At 41.1% G+C, this 24,002-nt stretch overlaps 1 long non-coding RNA gene across 1 annotated transcript; it reads left to right on the forward strand.

Moving 5' to 3' along the window:
• The first annotated feature begins 879 nt into the window (after positions 1-879).
• LOC137474965 (uncharacterized) lies at positions 880-9,928 on the forward strand. Its single transcript, XR_010999589.1, has 2 exons — positions 880-1,188; positions 9,738-9,928. It is a non-coding gene; the product is annotated as an uncharacterized lncRNA (long non-coding RNA).
• The last annotated feature ends 14,074 nt before the right edge of the window (positions 9,929-24,002 follow it).

Genomic DNA, 24,002 nt, shown 5'->3' on the forward strand with positions numbered 1-24,002 from the left:
GTCCCTTGAGAGGTGGAAAGACAATATGCATTAATTACTTTAGAAAACAGAGGAGGGACACAAAAATGATCCAAGGGCTGGAGCAACTCCCCTATGAAGACAGACCAAAAGAACTGGGGTTGTTCAGCCAGGAAAAGAGAAGGCTTTGGGGAGACCTCATGTGGCCTTCCAGTACGTGAAGGGGGCTTATAAGAAGGAGGGAAAGAGACTTTTTATATGGGCACACAGTGACAGGACAAGGGACAGTGGTTTTAAAAGGAAAAAGAGCAGGTTTAGGTTAGATGTAAGGAAGAATTTCTTTACTCAGAGGGTGGTGAGACAGACAACAGGTTGGCCAGAGAAGTTGTGGATGCCCTACCCCTGGAAGTATTCAAGGCCAGTTTGGATGGGACTGTGAGCTATCTGATCTAGTAAAAGGCATCCCTGCCCATGGCAGGTAGTTTGGAAACCAATTCTTTTTAATGCCCTTCCCAACCCAAGCCATTCTATAATCCCATGATTCTTACTTCTGCTTATTCTTTTTAATTTCTGGAAATCCATCTTTCAGCTAGTGTCTCCAGGAAAAAAGTGAAAAAGGATCTAAAAATTAATTTATTTTGTTGCCAAAAATTGTCAATATTTCCACTAATTTTCAATTTCCACTAACATTTCAAGTCTCAAAAAGCTGTATTTCTTTCTTCCCTTCTGTTGTTTAAGTCAAGAGAGTTTGCTGATTCCCAGCCTTCCAACACAGATCCAAACATTTCTGCTTTTTCCTCTCTATCTGCAGTAAATGTGGTAGTTTAAGCATCTCTTCATGAGATGCTGGTAAAAATTCTGTTAAGCCTGGTAAGATTGATAAAAAATTAGTGTGTAGGTAAAATCTGAGTTAGAACAAAAAGAGCTAGGAGCCTCCTCCTGGAGGGAAGTCTTCCTACACTTGCCCTGCCAGCCCCGACACATGAATAAGGTCTTTCCAAGTTCTCTGGCTGGATCCCTCCTGGTGCCCCAGGCTGGGTGACACAGTTTGCAAAGACTCCTCTCCATTGCTCTCACATTTTAAATTGCATGCACTTCAGCCTGACCACAAATGTAGCAGAACTCTTCTATCAGGAGTAAAGCAATGGTCCGGAAAATGCCACATGGAAGCAGCTGCAACAACATCAGATGTGGTGTCCCAGGAGGGAAGGACCAGTTTTTCAGCAGGAGGTGAGTCATATGCTTTTTGCTTCAAAGTACTTGTTTGAGAATATTGCCCACAGATTCTGTTGCTGGATTTACTTTCTTCCTACTTCACAGTAAAACGTAATAGTAAAATATTCCCTAAACTCTTTGGGATTTTAATTAATGGGTTTGCCTTATGAAAGTAGAATAAATAAGTTATTAAAACTGTTTGTTCCAGTAAGATATTACTTTCCATATGGGAGCCTCTCTGTTTAGTCCATAGCTTTAAAATCTCTCTTCTGGTAGAGAGATGGTATGTGTAAGTGCTGGCTTTTAACTTTCTTTCCTTAGCATCAGTGACTAGCAAAACCATTTAAAAACCATTCACAAAATTCCACCATATAAATGGCAAGCTCACTCTTCCAGTGCCCCTGCAGAGGCCACACAGAACACAGCTGCTGCACATCTCCAGCTGCTGCCCTCTGTGTACCACAGCAGATTTTTGGGTTTTCTCTTGACCAACTTCTTGGAAAGGTCCTTTCGGGTATTTTTGTCATCAATGAATATAAAATTTAAAGGAATCAGCAGAAATAGTATCAGAAAAAATATTTGGAGCAGAGAAGAGAGAAATTTCTCGGCTGAAGAATGGCTTTATCAGAAAGGGTTATATAATCATGCATAGTAATTGCTGAAAAAATAGATCATATAATTTCATTATACAGCAGTGTAAATCAGAAGTTTTTCTGGCAGAGTCGGTGTCCCAGATTCAATAGCAGAATGCTAGAGGTTAACATTACTGTGAAGCAGACTAAAGTAAAACACATAAACTCTATGGAAACTCTTAATATACTGAGTGCTGGTCACACATAACTTCTTAATAGTTTGACTTATTGCCATTTTTAGCATTGATTGTTGGAAAACTATAATTTTCTCACAAAATAAATTAAATAACCCTATTGTATATGGCTGTTTCCTCTCTACCGGCTCACCAAAAATGTCTGCCAAATGAGGAGGAGGAAATACTGCATTTCATTTTAAATTGAATAAGTGAATTAAAAAAAGTTAAGATAATGGATGAGAATTTTCTGAATGTGGGTGAAGTATATCAGTGTTATTTAGTCCAGTAATGAGTAAGGGCAGAATTAACTGCATTTCATAACTTGTTTGTGTATCTGTGTCTATGTGTATCCATGAACACAGATCCTCTGTTGCAATTTTGAGAAATACATGGAATTCCTTCCTGCTTTAAAATTAGTGGTGTCTGTGACACATTTATTTTCAAAGTACAGTATTACTCAAGGGTAATGTTTTGCTTTTGCTAAATGTGTGTGCACTTGCTTGCAACACGATCCCTGCCATTAGTAGTGGCTGGAGGCTCCATCTGTAGGAGCAGTGTGCCTGGACACCACTCTTGACTTTAACCACTTCCTTGTAAATGCTCCAATGGCAGCAGAGGGGGTTTGATGATTTCTTTACCCTTATAGAGCTCAGAATTTCTAATTTCTCACTTTGTTTTAGTTACATAAAAAAAGAGTTATTGAAGACTCCAAGCAGTATTATCAGAAATAGCAACATCTGTCTATCTCAAAGCACAGGGGGTTACATGCCTTGCTCAGAGAATCATAGCATCATACACACATGGAATCATGGAATCATGGAATCATAGAATGGCTTGGGTTGAAAGGGACCTTGCAGGTCATCTAGTTCCCCTCTGCCATGGGCAGGGACACCTTCCACTAGAGGAGGTTGCTCAGACCCCCATCTAGCCTGGCCTTAAACATTGCAGGGATGGGTCATCCAAAACTTCTCTGGGCAAATTGTTCCAGTGTCTCACCATCCTCTAGAGAATTTATTCTCCATATCTAATCTAAGCCTCCCCTCTTTCTGCTTTAAGCCATTCTTCCCTGTCTTATCCCTACATGCCCTTGCAGGAAGTCCCTCTCCAGCTGTCTTGCAGGATCTACTTAGGGACTGACAGTCTACTCCGAGGTCTCACTGAAGCCTTCTCTGCTCAAGGATGAACAGCTCCAACTCTCTCAGCCTGTCTTCATAGGAGAGAAGTTCCTATCCCAGAGACATTTGATCATCTTTGTGTCCCTCCTCTGAGCTTTCTCCAACAGGTCCATGTCCTTGTTGTGTTGAGGGCCCCAGAGATGGATGCAGTGTTGCAGGTGAAATATCTGTAGCACCAGACCAAGTCTAACATACATTTTTGTGTTTAAAGCTCACAGAAAGTTTCCTGATTATGTTGGTTTCCTTGCACTCTTAATAATTCTGAAATGTTTCTCCTGAGACTGTCCCTAGCTGGCTGGTTGGCTGAGAGTGGTCCTGGCACAGAAAGATGCAGGTGAGATAAGCAGACTGGGAGGGTTTGGAGAAAGCCTTTGCAAGACGACTGAGCTCTGGCAGCAGGCTGCCTCTCCAGGCTGCTTACCCAGGCATTTTCCAGAGTGCTACAGGGGCAACTAGGGACTAAAGGCACATTCAGGTTTTGCTTTAACTCCCTTTATCAGCATGGGCAAAAATATGGCACTGGTTTAGTGATAGCAGTAAGTAAAGGAAGATACTGCTCCAACTGAAGCTCTCATTTCTATGGGATGCACTACAAATCATGAGTAATCCTTAGGACTGTGAATTCCATGTGAATGAATAAAAAGCCTTCCTTTGCTATCCAAGCTTCATGTCAGTCTGGAGCTTCAAGACCATTAGCTGCAAAATGAATTGCAAGTAAATGGAAGGTTTCATTGTGCTTCATTTTCTTGCCAAAACCACAAGAAGCCTACCCAGTTTTATTAATGAACTGGAATATAAAAGAAAAATTAGAAGGTTTTATCTCAGTTTTAATAACAAAAATCACTCAATCATTTGAGCCAGCTCTACTGACATGCTCTACAAGGTTCAGCATGTGTCACTGTATGGAGCAAAAAGATGGAGCAGATCAAAGATTTTCCAGTTTCCTTCTCAATACTAAGGAAGCATGAAAAAAATTAGAGCCACACTACAGATGGTGGAGAGCCTTATGTGTTAGTTTCCTGTGCATTTCCATATAGCACATTGCATGTATCAAGCCCAACTAAGCAGCCAAGGGAATGCTATTATATATCTTAAGTTGTCCATCTTCAAACCTGCATTTCTGAAAAAAATATACCACAAAGAGAGGCATAACATACAGCAGATGCTCTTGAATACTGTATTATATTTTCATCAAGTCACCCAAATTGTGGATTATAGATAAATGTGTTTACTAAATTAAGGAATTTCTTCTAATCTGGCAATTATAATCTATAATTTGCTGGTTTACCCTCCCTTTACTTCAATACTTCTTTCCTCTTAAACAGGAAATGGGGACTCAAGTGGGCTACACCCCAGTGTTTTCAGCATATCCTGGTGACTGAACAGCTCCACCTGAGCTGGGGGCACTGGTGTGGCCATGCTGCCATGCACAGTTGCCATGGCCACACACATGCCACCCCTCTATTGTCCCACACTGTTCAGCACTAGTTTCCACAATCCTCTTTACAGATCTTAAAGGTCTTTTCCAACACAAATAATTCTTTGATTCTGTGACTATGAATTGCTGTTGGAATTCTGTCACTGCTACTTAAGGGAAAAGGAAAGAGAATAATGCAAGACTATGTCAGGGAATATTTTACCAGCTTATAAAGGATGAGCTATCTGACAACTAGTTTATAGGCTGCCTAAACTGTCCTAGATTACTGTTCCTCAGTTTCAATCAGTTTGAAGTGTTTACACAGTGCAGGTCACCAAATTGGATCAGATTGAGCCATTAGGCTTGGATCCCAGTCTGGAACATTTTGAGAAGAAGATACTGGTGGACTTTAAAAATTCTATCTCTGGGAAAGCCTTCAACAAGATAAAGATTCTGTTCTACATTTTTTACATTTAGATCATATCTGGTGTTAGAAAGAGCCAATTTTAAAGAACCACTTGGTTTTCACACATGACACTTCATCAGTCATATCCCTTGCTCTCACAGCTTGCCTTGTAAAGGCTCTTGTCTTTGCACATGTATCTCCCTTGGGTCTCTCACATACCCAAACAGACCACTCACAAAGGGAAGAGGAAGGCACATCCAAGAACAAGCAATGCTAAAGGTCAGTGCTTTTCCAGGCCTTAACTCAGAAAATTGTAATTTAGAAATATTTCAGATTCTGCAGCCTCCCATTTGAACTTTCTGAAGGAAACTTAAAGGAAATAAGATTTGGCACTAATAGTAACATCAGACTGGTGGGTGACATATGGACTTCCCACCCACTTTCTCATCAGCCTTCTCAGGTGTCATGGGACCTGGTGGCAAGGGGATCAGTAAAACAGCTGTGGCAGGGCTGGGCAGGGCTGCTAACAGCTCTCTGCTTAGTGATAGAGAAGATGAGAATTTATGATTCCTTATTCTCAAGAGATATCATGTATATCTTGGGAACATCTGGAAGAATGGACCAGAAATGATCTTTGTGAAAAGTAATTTTTTTTATATCATGATGCCCTCAGAGGGCTGGCAACTGAGAATTTCCCCTGTGACTGTCACCCCAAGGCCAATGACAAGCCAGCTTGAGATTTTGGTCAAGGGAATGAGGAGGAACCTGTCTTTTACCAGGTCATCTTGGCTTTGTTTTCAGGCCACACTGCTACAGCAGCTCACAGATATTCTTCCTGCTGTGCTCTGAGAGCGACAGTAACTGTATGGAATAAATATGGTAAGTCCATTGTCCAGTTTACCTAGCAACTACAAGACAACAAGACTTGTCTCTCATTAATAACACATTACACTTCCCTTTACTGATGCAGCCTTTCTGAAAAAGGCATGATGTTCTTACAGATCTTTCACTGTGAATGAATATCATCAGGGACTTAGAGGGTAACTACTTTCACCCACAAATTTGCAGTTGCATTCGCATGAAACAGCCTTGTCTATAAAATTAAAAGCTCCTAGACTGAAAATGAAGACTATGGTACCATGACATTTGCCAAGCACCATTTCAGTTGCTTTCTTCTTTGTTTTGGTTGAATGTATACACACATACCTTGGAGAATGTTCTCTGAATTCTGTACTTCTCTTGAGACCTTTGTGAGCAGGTATGATGGTTTGAGATCTGAACAGAGCTAAAAGAACACATTTGTTTTTCTTCTCATCATTACTAATCACTCATCAATCAGACATCACTAATGGAGAGAAACTCATTTAGAATGCTAGATCTGGAATCTCAAAACCTGTAGTTTTGGTTGGCCTTGGTACTTCTGTTCAGACCTATGGGACTGTTGTGTTTATAAGTCTACAAACACTCCAGCATCAGCCTCTTCCTCCTACTGTACAGTGTGTGCTCCCAGTATCTTCCCAGTTACTGGGTACTGAGGGTTTACTGTCACAGACATTTCTAACCAACATGAGGAAGGACATGAATTCAGCAGCTTTGCCTCTGAAACACTGGCTGAAGTGGGGAAAACAGATGCTGGGCTCCCCTTGTACCATGCTAGTGGGAACCAGGAAGCTCCAGGTGGGTGGGGAAGGAGCCATTCCCAGGGGACATAGGAGGGACAGAGACACCTGAGGCCCTCCTGCAGATTACTAGGAATGAATATCAGGGCGAGTGACATATTGAGACCTGAAGTCTTGCTTCTCGTGGCAGAAGCAGGATACTGGCATCAACTGAGGGGGCAGAACAGGACACTGCAGCCCAGGAGTGGGCAGGTGTCCAGTCCTTAAGTGAGGAGGAAGCTTCTCCCGGTGCTGCTGCACCTACTGCAGATTGATGGAAGACCTGTTCTTCAGCGAGGCACTTCAGGGAAAGTGTGCAGAGTCTTGTTATAAAAGCTCACTGAAAGGGGTGGGGATTTCACCTGGTATAAAGCTGAGCAGTTGAATTTTTTATGGCTAAAATGTGACTGATTTGCAGCTGTAAGTTTTTCATGCAAAGCCAAATAATGTCCACCTTAGAAATCCTGGAGTTGCAGTGTGTGGCAGATATTATAGCCTGTGAGATTTGGAAATTAATTACAAACAGGATTTGCAATTCTTTTGGGGTGGTGAGACAGTCTTCTGTCAACATTTTGACTTGCAAATATTCTAAAATATCTTGCAACAGAGAAGAATTATATCTGATTTTTCCAGGCATATAATGACTTGTACTAATTAAAGAACACTGCTCGTATCTGGGCCCAATAAAAGTAAGTGAACAAAGCAAATAGACATGCAAATAAAAAAGAGATCTGATATGGCATGGTGTAAAGTTTAGTCCAAATAAGGCTATGAGTGGGTTCTTCATAGCGCTTCATTGACAATAAAAAATGTATTTAAGGCAGTAAATGTACAACAGCTGGTAAATATCATGTGCCATGTCTTATTTTAGATTAGTAAGAGAAAACTGAAGCTTATTAAACTGCAGCAGTGATTCCCAGGATAGCCAGTTGGATTTTTAGTTCTTTCTGGTGCTACTGAATTAGTATCCTACTTTAGGGAACCTATGGCCTTGAAAATGGAAGAATACACAGAAATTGTTGGATTGATGAAAACAAAGCAGAAATAAACCTGAGAAAGGCAAATAGCCCATCCCAGCCTTAATTCACTTAAAATGACTGAGAAGCACAGACAGGAGAGTGTGACAGTCAGTTTAATAGCCTCTGAAGTATTTTAACAAAATTTCTGCTTTTAAATGATATTTACCATCTGCTTGCAATGGCATGCATTTTAGAAAAGTTTCATTAGGTGAAATCTTCAGTTTACTGAATCTGCAGGTTTAGAGCAGTCAAGCTGTGTGGTCACTCAGGGTTGGTTTTGCTTGAGATGATGTAGAGAGGTGGTGGCCCAGGAGCTCCCTCGGTCCCCTTGGTAGCTGGTGCTACCTGGGACACTTGCCTGTTCCATGCCTGGATTCTGCTCTGAGGTGTGACCTTCCCCTTAAGGGGTTTCTTGCCCTTGTTTCTGGTTTTTGTACGGGTTCATCCCTCTAAATTTTATGGTTGTGCTCTGCATTTGTGATTTAATTTGTAATGTGTGAACAGCAATGCTGGAGAATTTTCCTGGAGCAGCATTGACCTTGAAATTCTCCATCTCTTAACCTGGCAGAGCTGGATTTCATCCACCTCCTTTGGCCTTGCAATTCAAAGGGTTTTTAGACAGCAATATGTGATTATAAAGTCTGGGTGTGTTTGGTTTTCTTTCCAATCTGAATGCACAGATACATGCACAACAGTGAATTGGGACATGTCACAAAGATATTTTAAAAAGTGCTTGTAGCAGGGACTATGTGTTTTCAGATATAAATACAAATACATGACATGAACATTATTTTATTTTATTTTTGTTATTTATTTCCTTTTTTTCAGCTTTACAAAGCAATAAACTCCTAACTGCAGAAATGTGGGCAGGAAATATAAGATCCAATCTGAAGAAGAGTGGGCTTATACATCAGATGAAAAAATAATTCAAAACATATATATTCAAGAAGAAAAATAAAAGATAATTGAAAAGCGGTAATATAGAAGAGACCTAAGGGTAGCATCAGACAGGAAATTACAAAGCCATTTCAAATGCAATATAATCATTACTTACATGAAATAATAATAATAATATTTTATCTATCTGACTGAAGATCTCGAAATGATTCATGGGTTTCATGCATTGCAATCTTTTCTTTTCCATCACTGTGAAACATTCATCTTCAAGTTGCTTTTTCTTATATTTCATATTTTTGCTCCCCTTAAAATGCATGTGATCTTTTGTAATTATATTTTGCTGCTTGGGTTTCTGCTGCAGGATGGTGGGGTTCATGGCAGGACTGCCACTGCTGTTGGAGGGGTGACAGCAGTGATTGAATTTTGTTGAAGCCGTGTTTGTGTGTCCAGAGGAGCTGCTGGTGGGAATCACCCTTCCAGGGACTTCCCAGTTTCCTTTTAAAGCTGACTTAGTTTTGCAGAAAGCATTCAGCTGGAGCTTTCCCTAGAAGCTCAGTGTCCTGCTCCTGCACACAGCTGTTCAGGGAGCCCAGAGGGAGAGGGAGTTTTCATTGGTAGAGATTTTCAAGCAAATACTGGGCTGGTTTGGAGAGAAAATGGCTTGTGCCAGAACATCGTGGGTTTACACTTGACAAACAGACAAGCTTTGAGCAATTTTATAGCACCAGGGTGATCCATGAATAGAACTCATTAATTAAAAGCTTAACAAAGGTCCCATTATTATGTATTAAAAAAAAAAAAAGCACTCCAATTTGTCTTTTTTGGGGTGATGAACTCTTGCTGGTTGTGCTTATTCTTAATTCAATAATCATAGAGCCCCGTTTGCCTATGTGCATATCTAAATCAACCATTCAGAAAACAGCACCAGGGTTAGAGGAATAGTTACTACAGCTATTCTCTGCTACTTCCTGGGATTTCAGTTAAGGTATAAGAACACTTTAAATTCCTTCATTTTCTACAGTCATTCATTTTATCCACAATATTCAAATAATATCCTGTTATCCTTCTCATCGTCACTCTATGATTTTATCAACTGGCCTGATTTAGCTTAAATGCATGAAAATGTATTGTAGAGCACACACAGAAATAAAACCTACTCACTTTCTCGTGTGATTTTTTTCTAGGATTCTTTATAAGTAGAGAAGAACAAGACAGAAAATATTACTCTTGAGGAAACACCCAATGTTCAAAGACAACAGCTGCATGCACACTGCTGCAATGTACAGTAGAAGCTGTCAAATGGTTTATTCTGAGGAAAATGATTGTTCTGTGTATCCATAAAAAATGTAAGGAGAACGATTTTCAAATATATTTATGAGTAACTCATCATTCCTCTACTGGTGTGTTTCTCTGTGTGTATCTAAGCATTACTTTCCGTTTATGTGATGGGGATTTTCCAGAGGGAGGTATTCACCACTGAAGTATTTGGATCCTGCAACTGCAGGTACAGCTTTGGATTTAGAAGCTGGGGAGAGCCCAGATGCTTCCAGCTGTCATCAATTCTTGCTCTCTGAATTACTTTGGATGTCTACTGCAGCTCCTACAGTTGACACATTGCCCTCCTTGCAGTTTAGCGAAGGAAAAGGGCACAATCTTGGCACTCTTCAGCTAGGCTTGCTTTGAAAGATACAAAGAGTAGGAAAAGTTCTGTCTTGCATGTTGAAATAATAAGGCCTATAAGGCTTTTTGTGGCCTTATATAGAAAAAGGGTTTTCTGGAGTGCTTGAAATGCACAAAATAGCTATAGGGACAGACTGGACTCTGAAATGGGTGGCCTTTTCTTCTGGAGGTCTTCCAGTAATCTGTCTTTCCTTTCTAAACCCCTGTAAACTTGTAGCTGCAGTAGCATTTTCATAGCGCAGGAAGGCATTTTCTGTTCATCCTCTCCATCACTGATGACTGTAGGACAATTATCAAATCTCCACCAGTGTTCTCTGTTCTCAAGCTGAACTGTGCTTGTCTGTTTAACTGTCTTTATTCTTGATACAGGAGATATTCCCTACATCTAGGATCATACATGTGGCATTTCTTTGCTTGTTTCCCAGTTCTCCTATACCGTTTTAAGACTGGGAAATCAGAAGTGTCCACACCATTCAAGAAGTCGGCACTGTAAGGTTTTATCCCAGGGACACACAGAGCACTATGATCAGCTGAGTACCCGTGCTCTGGGCAGGGGGCACACCCTGTGCTGCTCACGGAGCAATCTGGCAGGTCCAGAAAGGTGCTTAACCCACCTTCTTCTCACAGTGCTCTTATATGTCAGGGTCACTGCTGCAGATCCTGACCCATGTTAAGCTCCACACTACAACCTAAAAAAATAGAAGTATCCCTCATATAAAGAAAGAAGCATCATGAGGGAAAATGCTGTGTCTTTGAGAAAATTATTTGAAACCCGAGTTTGTGTGGTCAGATAATTTCTAAATTTTCTAAACTACTCACAAAACCACTCACTTCTAGCTTCCATGTGGAAAATAAATACTAGAACAAAATTAATTAAGAAAGTGCACTTGACAGTGTCATATTTTATGTCTTTATGTTTTCATGTGTGCGTTTTTCTGTTAACCACAAACTATTCAGTAATAAATCATACATCTTGACCTTAGATGTTTTTTTCCTGTAAGTTAACCTCTTTCAAGAAATACTGCACATTGGGCCTGCCTATTTGTTTTATTTTGTTGTTGGTGGTGTTTTTTGTTGTTGTTGTTGTTGTTTTTTTTTTTTTTTTTTTTATCTGTAGTGCAGTTTACAGTGTGGTTGTACACTTTTAACATCACATCTGTCCATATTAGAAGCTTACCTTTCTCCCAAATGGAGGAAATAGAGGCCTGTGGTGAAAGCTTTTAGCTGTCTTTCCATATAAAAATCAAATGCAGTTAACCACAGCAGAGAATCCAAGACTGTGTAGATGTAAACCTGCTTAAACAATTTTCCATCATCCAAGGCTACTTACTATGCCTTTCCTCCTATGGCTGCCCTTGAAAACTGGATCCAGCTTACATGTGTTACCATCATTCCTGCAAGGTAGATATATTTATTATATGTTTTATTGTCTCAGCCTTTATGGCTAGCAGCAATTCAGACAAAATGACTCATTTTGTCATTAAACACCTGATCCTATGATAAAATGTTGGATCCTATTGAAGATTGTATCCCTTGAGGCTATAATGTTTTCAAAGATTGCAAAACAGAGGTGCTGTCTTCTCCAGTTCCCTTGTGACTTTGGATGTACTCAGTAGACTTCCCAACCCTTTGTTTTGCTCATTTTCCTATAGACCAAAAAACTAAGGATGATACACTTAACAGGGGCTGTAAGTGGCATTTTGATGGTAGAAAAGCTTTTGCCTTTTTAACAGTCTAGCAGGCCTTGCCTCTTCTCTTATCAAAACTGTAAATAGAAGCAAAATAATGACACTTCAAGCTGAGTTTAATAAAGATAGTTATTATTAACACTAGCACAGTTTCCTATTAATGTTATATAAACACCCGAGTTAATGGAATACCAGCTAGCAGTACAAAGTGAAACACTTGGAAGCTTGGAGCAGTTTCAGGGAAGTTCTAACATGGACTCTTCTAGATGTGGAAGCTGAAAAGCAGATTTTGAATTCTGTTCACTGCCTAAACTCTGTCTAAACTCTGGATGCCCAAACACTACTGAATGATGATTTTTCTTACTCCAAGGCTCCCCAGGGGCTTTCTGTGCAAATACAAAACCTTGTGGCACCTGTCTCAGGACTGAGTAATTAGTAATTATGTATGGAGAAATACCTAATGGTATTTCTCTGCTGAATACTCCCAGGGGGCCATCTTTAGAGCCAATCCATGTGTTATGTGAGATGGGAGAAGGCAGGAGTGCATTTTACCTTTATTTTTTAAGCTGTGTTACTGCACAGAGGGGTGGGGGTGAGGAAGAACTAAGAATCTGTGCAGCACAGTGTGTGAGAAACCAAAAGGACCAGAAATGAGGTTTTCCCTATTTCCTGCACTCTAGACGAGTCATCTTGCTGACAGCTCATTTCCCTCTTTCCTCCTTCCTTTTCCCATGCCCGTCTCTGCTCCTGCCTGCTGCACTACAACTCTCCTTCTCACATAATTCTTTACTAGTGCTCTTTCTTTATCAGCTCTCTGTCATCAGGTCACTGGTTCTACCCTGCCTTCAGATCCCAAACATTTGAACGGTGGGATCTTAACATGCACACAGCTTTCACATCCAGACTATGAGAGTAGTTCCTTTTTGCTACAGTTGCACAGAGCACCTCCAGAGGGTGAAGAGCCAGTGAAGAAACTACAGAGTAAGTCCCAATATAACTCTATGGACTCATGGGAAATGGAATTTGTCAGGGCCTTGTAACATAGTATACTAGTGATTTTCTAAGGGACTTCAGAAGGCACATCCTACCTCTTATCTTTCTACTAAATTCAAGTCCCTCCTTCCTACTAAGAAGCAGAAGAATTTCTCAATACAAATACCTTAAAAATTCTCTAACAAAGAGAGAACAAGTATTTTCCCTTGACCTTATCCTGGACAACAGCCACAGCTGGGATTTTAAATCTTGCGTGTGGAAAATTAAAAAGGGATCAAATTCCCTATTGACTTGAAAGTGCACAGTAACTGCATCTGCTTAAGCTATTGGCAAAATTGGCCTCTCATATCTTCTCGAAAACATTTCAAAATGGTAACACTTTCTAATATCATTCTCAGTATGAAAAGTGAAAATGACTACTTGAATCATGTTGATTTAAGAAGTGTTTGTCACATAGCACTGGCTGTTACGAGTTTTTCTGTAAATGGTGTGTAGGAACCTATCCAAAGCACTTTAGCCCAAAATGTGTTTCAGTCTCTGCCTATTGCTCACTTCTGAGTTTCAATCCATTGAATCATCTCACATGGCATCAGGATGCATTTTTTGCAATCTTCATAAGTGTGCCTGCTGCTTTAACAGCCTACGTGCCCCAGTACAATTCAAGCTGTATGGAATTCAGGAATAGGTGGTAGGACAAGAGGACCCATCAGAGATTTGTGCTGAGATTAGAAAAACTGAGATTGTGCAATGAATTTCTGTACAAAACTGTAAATACACAATAATAATTCAGCTGAAAATGCTGAAGTTTAAAAGAAGTAGTTAAAAGGACATCTTCAAATCCTATGTGTATTTTTAAATTAGTAACACTTTAAAAAAATCAGCAAAAAATAGCTGATTTTGAGAGAGGGTAAGGTGAACAAGGAGTGTATTGCTGTTCACTTGGGCAGTGTGAAGGTCTTTGGTGAATAGGTTTTGTTCCTTGCATGCCTCACTCATCTGCTTTCCTGGTCTGGCATAAGTAAGCAGAAATGGAGCTGTGTGCTTTGCTTCCTTTCCAAACATCTGCCCTCGAGGATGTTTTTGTTTGTGCCTGTCCCAGAAATGCAGGAGAACGGAGCTTCCAGTGCTGTCCCCTCCCGAATCCAAGCTGCTGTGGAACAGGCATCTCCTCCCTGCCTTCCCCTCCTGCTCTCAGTTTTGGGGATCTGACAGCCTCAGTGGTGGCCCTGGCTGGGAGCATCTCAGAGCTGTGTTTTCCTACCTGCTCTGGGCAGCCCCGGCCAGGCAGCAGCATCTCGCTTTGACTCAGACAGGAGAGGGCTAAATGGCAGAGCCTGTCCCTGCACGAGATAGAGGTGCTGGCCCTGGCACATGTCAGCACAGCAGAGGTGTGCTGGCACTTGCATGAGATGCTTCTGGCTCCTTGAGGGCTTGTACCAGCATGGCCTGTGAAGCAAGGTGTCCCATCTGTGCAGGGAGGTCAAAAAAATAAATTAGTTCCTCCGGGGCACTGGCACAGCCTGGCCCAGTGTGCCAGCCCTGTGCTGCTACCAGGGAGTCAACAGACATTTTGCAATATCTGCTCTCAGTCCCGAACGTGGCAACACATCTTAGATACTGCAATTCAACAGCACTCAGCAAGCTGTGTCCTTGTCTGGCCAAGTCTTTCCCTAAACAAGCTGGCTTTATGGAAATATTTGAGTGAACTTCTGCTATGGAGCTGGGCTTCAATGGTGTCAGCTTTGTTTAAATGTAAGAGTGTTATAAAGAGAGCACTGAAGAGCAATGCTGGGCAGAGCTCTGGTGGCCAAGGGCTATGAGGTGTGCACCAGAGACATGGACAGGGAGGGAAACGCAGAGGTGCTGCTGCTCTCTGCCTGTCCCCTCGCAACTGCCAATACTTTGCTGTGTTTCCTTTCTGTTTGTTTTTCTGCTTCCCCTCTAAACTTTTTGCATCATCCTGGCTGCTTTCCTGAGCTGAGGCTCAGCACCTCGTTTGCTTGCTGGAGTCCTCCCACTGCCCCGGTGCACAGGCATTAAGCTGTGTTGCCATGGGAAGGGGCTGTTTGTTACCTGTTGCACCAGGCTCCAAAGCTGGGGAGGACAGGTCCCGGTTAAGTCAACACACTGCTGGAAAAGTGCGTGAACTTTTGTGATACACACACTGGGGGAGAAAAAAAAAGAAGGCGGTGGATTTTGGCAGCTTTGAATGCACTTGAACTGGGCAGTGCCCATACCAGAGCTCTGACTAAACCACTTGGCACGGCCAGGATCCCCAGGGCTGGGTTCTCCTTGGAGGTAAAACACAGCACTCTTGAAGTAAAAGTACCTCGGAGATACTGGAGAGGGTGGTTCCAAAAGGCAAAGGGCAAGCACCTGAGCAAAGCCTTTGTTCACCTCATGGTTTTCAGGGTGTTGAGGAAAGTCCAGCTGGAGCCTGGCAACACTCCCTGCCTCAGCCACTGCAGCTGAGTGGGGAGCACGGGAGGAGAGAGATGTTGGGTGCAAAAGCTCTGATCATGCTGAAATTTTACCATGGAAATTGACTTTGTGCAAGTAATAAGAACAGGAAACACTTCTTGTTTTCTCTCAGGAGGGGAACATTAAGTAATGGCTTTATCTAAATTTGTCAGGCTTTGCCCTAGGGACCAAAATTAAATGGCTGGAAGCCAGCGGAGACTTGAGAACTGAAGCATTAACACTCTGATAAATAAAGAAGAATTCATTTTAATTAGTTTTCCAGCTGAAAAATAATGAAGCTGTACATGCCAAAAAGCTGTAATGGAGTAATGGAAAGGCCTGTACTTATACAATGGAACTTGATTGCAATCTCAGGGCTCCATTTGTATTCGTTTGTAGCATGAAACAAAGGAAGGTGTTTGGATTCTCTCTCTTTATATAAAGCCTCTGCTCCAGCACTCTGGGCTGGTCTTCAACCAGGCTTCCCACAGTCTACTGCCAAATCTACAAAATTTTCCTGGCTGACATTCAGGAAAGTACTGCTCGAGCTCTAGGATGGAAAGTTAAAAGACTTTGCCTGGTTACTCTGAAACATACAAACAGAACTTGACGTATGGCGTTGATTCATCCTGCACAGGCTGTCCCTGCTATGTCCCAGGGGGATACAGCATTGTAAAGTTCCCTGAAAGCATCTCACTCACTAGTGTTAGAATCTAGTGAGAGGAGTAATCTTAAACACTTGTAGGGATGCTTTCCCTCGGAGGATTAGCAGCATGTAGCTGGACTGTGGCACTCCTCAGATCCAGGGTGGGATTAGCCTGGGATAAACAGCCCAGATGCATTTATAAAAAGCAGTGCTATGGTCAAAAATACCATTAGTTACTGTGACTAAGAGGCTGTCCTGATTGTTGGAGGAGCGATAGACACTTCAGTGCTCAGAGCTCCTATCTCCCTTTGCAGAGGGCTAGTATAGCTTGAGTCACAAGCTCATATTTATTTACTGAATTGCTATCCAATTAGTAACAAAAAAACCCAAACCAAACCAAAAATCTCTGTTCAGGGGAGCAAATAGAAAAGGAATAGGAAATGACTCACTGCCATGAACAGTCTAACAGATATGCACCTTGTTTATAAAAGGACATTGTCTCTGTGAAGACAATGATCAGCTGGGCAAACATGTCCCTGCATCTGCCCAGAGAAAACCTCTTAGGAAGGAGGATTTGGAGGCTGATTCTGTGGCTGCCCAGCTGTGCTAGTGTCCAGTGGGGAGGTGCACAGCAGGAGCAGGGACAGCATGCCTACAGCTGCCTGCTTCTGGAGGATTTGTCCTGGAAGGATGACATGAACTGTTCCAGCCCCCACCATGCAGCCACCTCCACAGAGAAAGCAATGTACACTGTGCTCTTTGCAGCACTCCTCCCAGACAGGATGGCCTTGGTTCCTGCCATATGCCTCAGCATTTCTATTTGCTTCTCCATAAATGGCCTGGATATATAAGGACAAAAATTTATCCTTTGCTCATCATTGCTTCAAACTACCTTCTGCCCACAGAAGCTATGTGGGCAGAGCTATGTTTTTCACACTCAAAAAGCACTTGCGTAGTCTATAGTCAAAATGACACTGAGAAGAAGAGCCCAGTGCAAAATCAGACATTGTTCTTAACCAGGACCCCACGAGAAAGCACAATGTAAGGTTTTGTCCATACTTGGAGTTAGAAAAATGTGAGTTAAGCAGCAAAAAGCTTCAGACTGGCTCAAAAACTGAAGTAGTGCTGAGGTTTTGTTTTTTTGTGATGGTGTGGTTTTTTTTTTGGTTTTTTTTTTTTTTCTGCTGGCATTTTCAGGCTTTTGGTCAAGTTGTCAGACCTCTCTGGTCTTAAACCTCCTCTTAAAAATAAATTCAGTGTCTTATGGACAAACTCTGTAGTTCTGGAAGCTAGGACTCTCCAGATAAATTAAAAAAAATAGCTAGCATTGAAGCACTGATGTCAGGAGCAATTACCCATTTTCAGTTTGTTAAGAGTCAGTTTGGATTGATTTTCCCAGCTGCAAGCTATGATGGAGAAAAAATACGACTTGTATCCTGCCAGTCCCATGGCAAGGGAATAGAATCCTTTCTATATGAAGCTGCCATGTGCAGAAATCAAGCAGGAAGAGATAACCACCACTTACTACAACAAGCAAAAGTCAGGCAATAAAGAAGAAACCCTCTGAAAGATAGGAAAATAGAAAAACATATTTATCATAGAATCATGGAATGGTTTGAGTTGGAAGGGACCTTAAGCACCATCTAGTTCCAACCCACCTGCCATGAGCAGGGATGCCACTCACTAGGTGATGTTGCTCAAAGTCCCATCCAGCCTGGCCTTGAACTCTTCCAGGGATGGGGAATCCATAACTTCTCTCGGAAACCTGTTCCAGTGCCTCACCATCCTCGTGGTAAAGCATTTCTTCCTAATATGGAATCTAAACCTCCCCTCTTTCAGTTCAAAGCTGTTCCTCCTGTCCAATCACTACATGCCCCTGTAAAAAGTCTCTCTCCATCTCTCCTGATGGACCTCTTTACATACTGGAATGTGCTCTAAGTTCTCTCTGGAGCTTTCTCTTCCTCAGGCTAAACAGTCCCAACTCTCTTGCCCTCTTTTCTTAGGGGATGTGTTCTAGCCCTCTTTGTGGCCTCCTCTGGACCTGCTCTGACAGGTCCACATCTTTTTTAAGTTGGGGGCCCCAGAGCTGGATACAGCACGCCAGGTGGAGTCTCACCAGAGTGGAGCAGTGGGACAGAATCCAGAAATCCTCAACCTGCTGGCCACAATGCTTCTGATGCAGACCAGGATATGGTTGGCATTCTGAACTGCTGCACATTGCTGATCATGCTGAGCTTCTCGTCCATCAACACCCCCAAGTCCTTCTCCTCAGGACTACTCTCAATTCCTTCTCTGCTCAGCCTGCACTTGGCTTGGGATTGCATCAACCCAGGTGCAACACCTTACACTTGGCCTTCTTGATCTTTGTGATCTTCACATGGGACCACCTCTCAAGCCTATCCAAGTCTCTCTGCACAGCATCCTTTCCCTCCAGTGTGTGGATAGCACCACAAAGCCTGGTGTCATCAGCAAATTTACAGAACAGGCACTCAATCCCACTGCCATGTCACCAACTAGGTGTTAAACAGTGCCATATTACCAATCCAAGAGACATGAGCACAAAGCAAATAAACAACTGTATTCATAAAGTCAAAAAAGGATGAGAAAAGTCAAAAAAGGATGAGAAAATTCAAAAAAGTTTATAGCTTTACTTGGTTGAATTTAAGTTGGGTGTTTTATTTATTTATTGTGCAATATTGTTTATGAGTGATGGCTGGTACCCAAAGTTTTGAACAAGCACCTTTCTGTTTAAAATTACAAAATATGAAAATAAAAGACTGAGCAGGTTTTTAAGGAATAATGAGTATTTAGGGACAGAAGAAAGTCCTGGAAAAACTGTCCTCCTTAATACAGGCTGAAGGGTTTTGTCTCATTGTTTTGCACCTAATCCTACAGCTTGTCTTTGGTTGAAGCATGTACTGAAAGGGAGACAGTCTTGATTACAGATGTGAACAGACAGATAATTTATCACTTGATGTGATGATTTCTTTAAATAATTATGTGTCCTGATTTTAGAATATTTTTTTCAAAAGCTACATTTTTCTTTTGACTTGTCTGACCTTCTGTTGGCTCTTGTTGTGTTTGGCCTCTTAGTACCAAGAATGTCTTTCAGTAACATGTTTATGCCCATGTGTGGCAAAAACATGCTGTTTTCTCAAAGCCAGTGTTTTTCTCAGGGAAAAAAAATTAGAAAATAAGTAATTTTGTAGTGGATTGAATGAACCTGTTGTGAGGAGCCTTCCATGTTGCGTATGAATAATCATCTTCCTGCTACTTTCAGCTCTAGAAAATCTAAACCCTAAACCAACACAGAAGATGTGTATGGTTATTATCCAGTCAGTGGCTGTATCATTCAGAATCTGTGTCTTCATGCATTGAAAACAGATTAAATGCCTTCTACAAGGTACAGAGATCTGTTGACCAAACTGCTTGTCAGATGTCACAGAACCACAGAAGAAGCTGTTTTGGAGTGAATCATCAAAGTTGAACTCCTGGCCCTGCACAGAACAGCCCCAAGAATCACACCAGATGTCTGAGAGCATTGTCCAAATACCGCTTAAGCTCTGTCAGGCTGGTGCTGTGACCACTTCCCTAGGGACCCTCTTCCAGTACTCAACCACCCTCTGTGTGAAAACCTTTTCTGGATATCCAGTTTAAACCTCTCCTGACTCAGCTTCATGCCTTTTCCTTGAGTTCTGTCACTGATCATGAGAGTGAAGAGATTGGTACCTGCCCCTCTGCTTCACCTTGTGAAGGTCCTGAAGATAGTAATGGAGCCTTCTCTTCTCTAGACTGAACAAACAAACAAAGTTGTTGTGTTTAAGTAGACAGGTTTCTTTTACTATTTCTGCAATTCAACCAATGCTCTCAAATCAAATGTTGCATGGAGCCTCATTATTTTATATGTAGGTGTTTAACAATCCAGTGTCAAATACTCCTGCAGATCTAAAAACATGTTAAAAGTCAACTGAAAAGAGTGGAACAATTATTGAATAGTATTTCTTTGTACAAGCAATTGCAATGAGGATGTCATGTAGCCTTAAATAGAAACAGTCCATGGCACAGCACCGAGAAGCATCATCAAGCTTTGAGCCAGAGCTGCTTTTTAGTGCTCTAAGTTGCAGCAGTAAAAGTGAAAATCTTATGGATGGCATAAGTCTAAAAATCATAAAAGAAAGACTAAGAAAATGGTGGATTTATTATAGGCTGTTGCCATTGCACTTACAAAAAATGGTATTTGACTCAAGACAAGTGTAGTACCAGTTTGGATATTAGAGACAAAATGTGGAACAATTATCTCCCAAATAATTGTGATAATCTGGTAAGATATATATAATGGTTAGTTTTGAATTGTAATTATCATCTTTGTGACTAAAACAGCAATTGCCATGGATAAACAATACATTTCAACAACACCCTCACCTCCTAGCTTCAAATTCTTGGATTATGTCAGAAAACCAGGTTTGTAGGAAATGATGTAAAAAGTTCCCAAAATCAAACTGAATAAATAACAGCAGTGGCAGGATCTGCTGCAATGTCCTTGTTCTAGCTGTGTGTCACAGCATAAATTACAGTCCAGTATCACCATACAATGGGTGAATACGTAAAGAAAGCCTTATTTATTCACCCATACAGAGTAACACCAAACCACAACAGAAGGCTTCAGGTGTCTGCCCATACAGCATAACATCACTCCACAAGGCTACAAGCATCCACACCTCCTGTTCTTTAGCCCAACATTTATACCCCTGATGTTCATGCATTGCACCTGTGTCTCCTCTGTTCCCTTTGGTGGTTGCTCAGTGCACCTGGGCGCTCCATGGCTCACTGCTGTCAATGCTGCTCACCTGCTTCTCACAGCTGTGCCCACTGGGGATGAGGCTCAGCCACAGCCCCACTCCCAATTACCTCAAACTATGTACCTACAGCTGTACCCACTACGTCTGTGGCATGGCCACCCTGATATTATTTGTGCAAAACACCATATGTCAGTAAGCTGAAATATTCAGAGAAGGTTCTGCAGTCTTATTGCCATGTGAAGCCCATTATTAAACTACCTCCAAGACCTGTGCCAGGGCACTGTAATTCAAAATTGTGTTTCTGGAGTGAAGCAGCCTTCTATCTTCTACTTTGAGAATCAAAAGGAGCATTTTTCTGGTTCAGCCAAATACTGCCTTCTCAATAAATTTATGGCAGCTACATAGGCTTTTGCTCTTCCAACCGAATGTTATGGATTCTGATCCCACAACACACATACATGAATGACAAGTTTTTAGAATGGGCCATGAAGTTCAACTATTTACTGTTTTCAAATAGGATTCTAAAAAGTCAAGACAATAAGCACCGTAAAAATAACCAAAGAAATAATTTAAAAAGGGGAAAAATGAACTGCCCAAAACCAGGAAGTTCTTGAAAATGCTTGCATTTGTAACTACTATTAAAATTTAGCAATAAACTGTGAGAATGTGCCCAGTATAATAGCTGTTAGGGGTATCAGATACAGAAAGGAGAATCTGCTGCTGAATGGGAGGTCTATCCCAGCAATTTTCAGCATATCAAAGAATTAATTGCAGTGCTCAGTTTTGCTCACCATTTGGTCACCATTGCTTGACATCTGCAAGGATGACCTCCTATCTTCCAGTCTAAAAAACAGTGAACATAGTTTTCTTGCTATTGACACCTCTGTCATAAAGGAATATTACCATTCAAAGTCATCCGAGGAGCCAATGTAGCTGAAAGGCTAAACAAGTTTGATGTGTTTGTGCCTGTAACCAAAATGTGTTTACTGGCTCACCAGACCTCACTCTTGTGGTCTTGCTGTCATCGTTTGTAATCTGTTTTTGCTCTGTGGGATTGAGCTGTGAACGCTTTTGGCATGATACTTTCATTTATCATGTTTTCACAGCACTTCACAAAATCTTTGGTTTCTTAATGTTTTATTACCAGAGAAAGAACAAAAAGACATAATGCATAAAGTGCCAAAGTGGAGCATTGCTTAAAATTGATATGAGTTGGTATTTTTAAATGTGAATTTTCTAATTTTGTGCCTGTATTCCTGAGCTCACAGGCTCTCTGTCTCATTCTGCTGTTGCATCCTGTGTTACCATGGCCACCTGGACCTGGACTCATTCTCCCTCTGCTAGCGGATGAGCAGAGGTGACAAGATTAGGAGAACATCTTCCCTGAGATCCTTGTATGATGGGGAGAGGTAAAGAGTGTGCTTGAGTTCTCATGTGTGTCCAAAAAGTCTCTGAGCAAGAATCCGAGGAAATGGCTTCCATTATCCTCCACCACAGTGATATAGATTGTGAGATTTATGTTGTCCAGATTTCTGCTGCCAATACATAAATATAGTAATAATGAGGTCAGAAATTGTGATTGTAATATTTGGAACTCTGGCATCACTGCATAAACTAGAAATTTAAAAAAATTTGAATAAAAGAATGTTTTAGTGCAAAGATGCTTGATATATTTCTTTGAAAAAGTATTTTGTATTATTGTCTATGTATAAACATTTATTTACAAAATAAAAAAATCTTAAAAATACACAAACAATGTGCTATTTTAAAAGATGAAATTGTGCTAATTTTATTGAAAATGATTTGATGCAAAATATATATTTTTTATTTGAAACTTCAGCTTGTAGATTCTAAATTATCTGTTGGAAAAAAGTTTCCTTCAAGACTTTCAGCTTCTTGTAACTAGAAGCCTATGGTTTATATTACAGAGAGGGAAGAAATTAGTTAGAAAACCATGTCAGAGCCGCTCTGATAAATTCCTGGTACTGAATTTTAGTCCATGGGAAAGGGAATCTGTTGAGAAAGGATGTAAAGTAATCCAAACCTGTAACAGTACTATCATCACTTCAGTGTCTGTATGTTACACTGTTTTGCAGGTCAAACTAATCTGTGTAGCTCAGGCTGTGCATCACCAGAGGCTCTCAGTCTTGCCACCTATCTGTCAACAGGCTGAGACCAAACCCTTCTCCAGGAAGTTAACGGATTGCCCCTACAAGCCTATAACCTTCTGCCAGATTAATTTACTTTGTGTGGTTTATTTGAAAGCAATGAATGAGTTTCTTGAGGCCAGAACCATATCCAAACACAGGAGGCACAAATGAGATTTATGGCACTTTTAAGTAGGATCACAGGACTGATAGAAATTGTAGAGTTTTGCTGGTGTTTGGGAACATGCACGTGATGAGGATGGGGTTACCAGCTCAGGTTGTCTGAGAACATCTGGTCTGGCTGAGACATCACAAGAAGCATTGCCACTGCCTAGCACTACACAGGTAACATGAGTAGCCTGGTTCCCCAGTTGTCCTGATACTGAGGAAAAAAGGAGCACCCTGAAAGCAAATCAGAACAAAGAGTCTAATGTGTTGAGGAATATGACACTTTCTGTTTATTGTTTTATTTCTTTTGTGGAATTAAAATGGTGAGATAAAGCTCAAGGACTACACTCCTTTGATAATACCCAAATTTCTCCAGTGTAAAATATTTCATTGAAAAAATCTTAATAAGCCCTAGAGAAAATTTGCAGGTCAGGGTAAATAAACCAATGAACAAATTTATGGAGCAGGCTTCTCATAATTTGCAGCCTTTAAATCAAGAAAATATTTCTTACTAAAAGATATATGATGCTTTATCTCCAATTAATGGGATTCGGTGCAAGAATGACTGGGTAAAATTTGATAGCCTATGCTATGCAGGTCAGACTAAATGTTCACACTGGCCCTTGACCTTTGCAGCTATCAATCTTTCATGAGAGCAAAGCCATAAAAGACAGATGAATGCAATAAAAGGGAGCTGCTGTCTCTGGAGGACTATTTAGAAGGTTCTCTTGAATTAGCTAATGCGAGGAAAAGACATTTTCTGATAGAAAGGCCTCCAAATCCCTGAAGTTACACAGATTATCTTTCATTTTGACACGAGAGGAAATTACATTTTGGTTAAAGATATTGTTTACTAATATCTTCTTGT

The sequence above is a fragment of the Anomalospiza imberbis genome, chromosome 5 (assembly GCF_031753505.1).
Source record: "Anomalospiza imberbis isolate Cuckoo-Finch-1a 21T00152 chromosome 5, ASM3175350v1, whole genome shotgun sequence".
NCBI lineage: Eukaryota > Metazoa > Chordata > Aves > Passeriformes > Viduidae > Anomalospiza > Anomalospiza imberbis.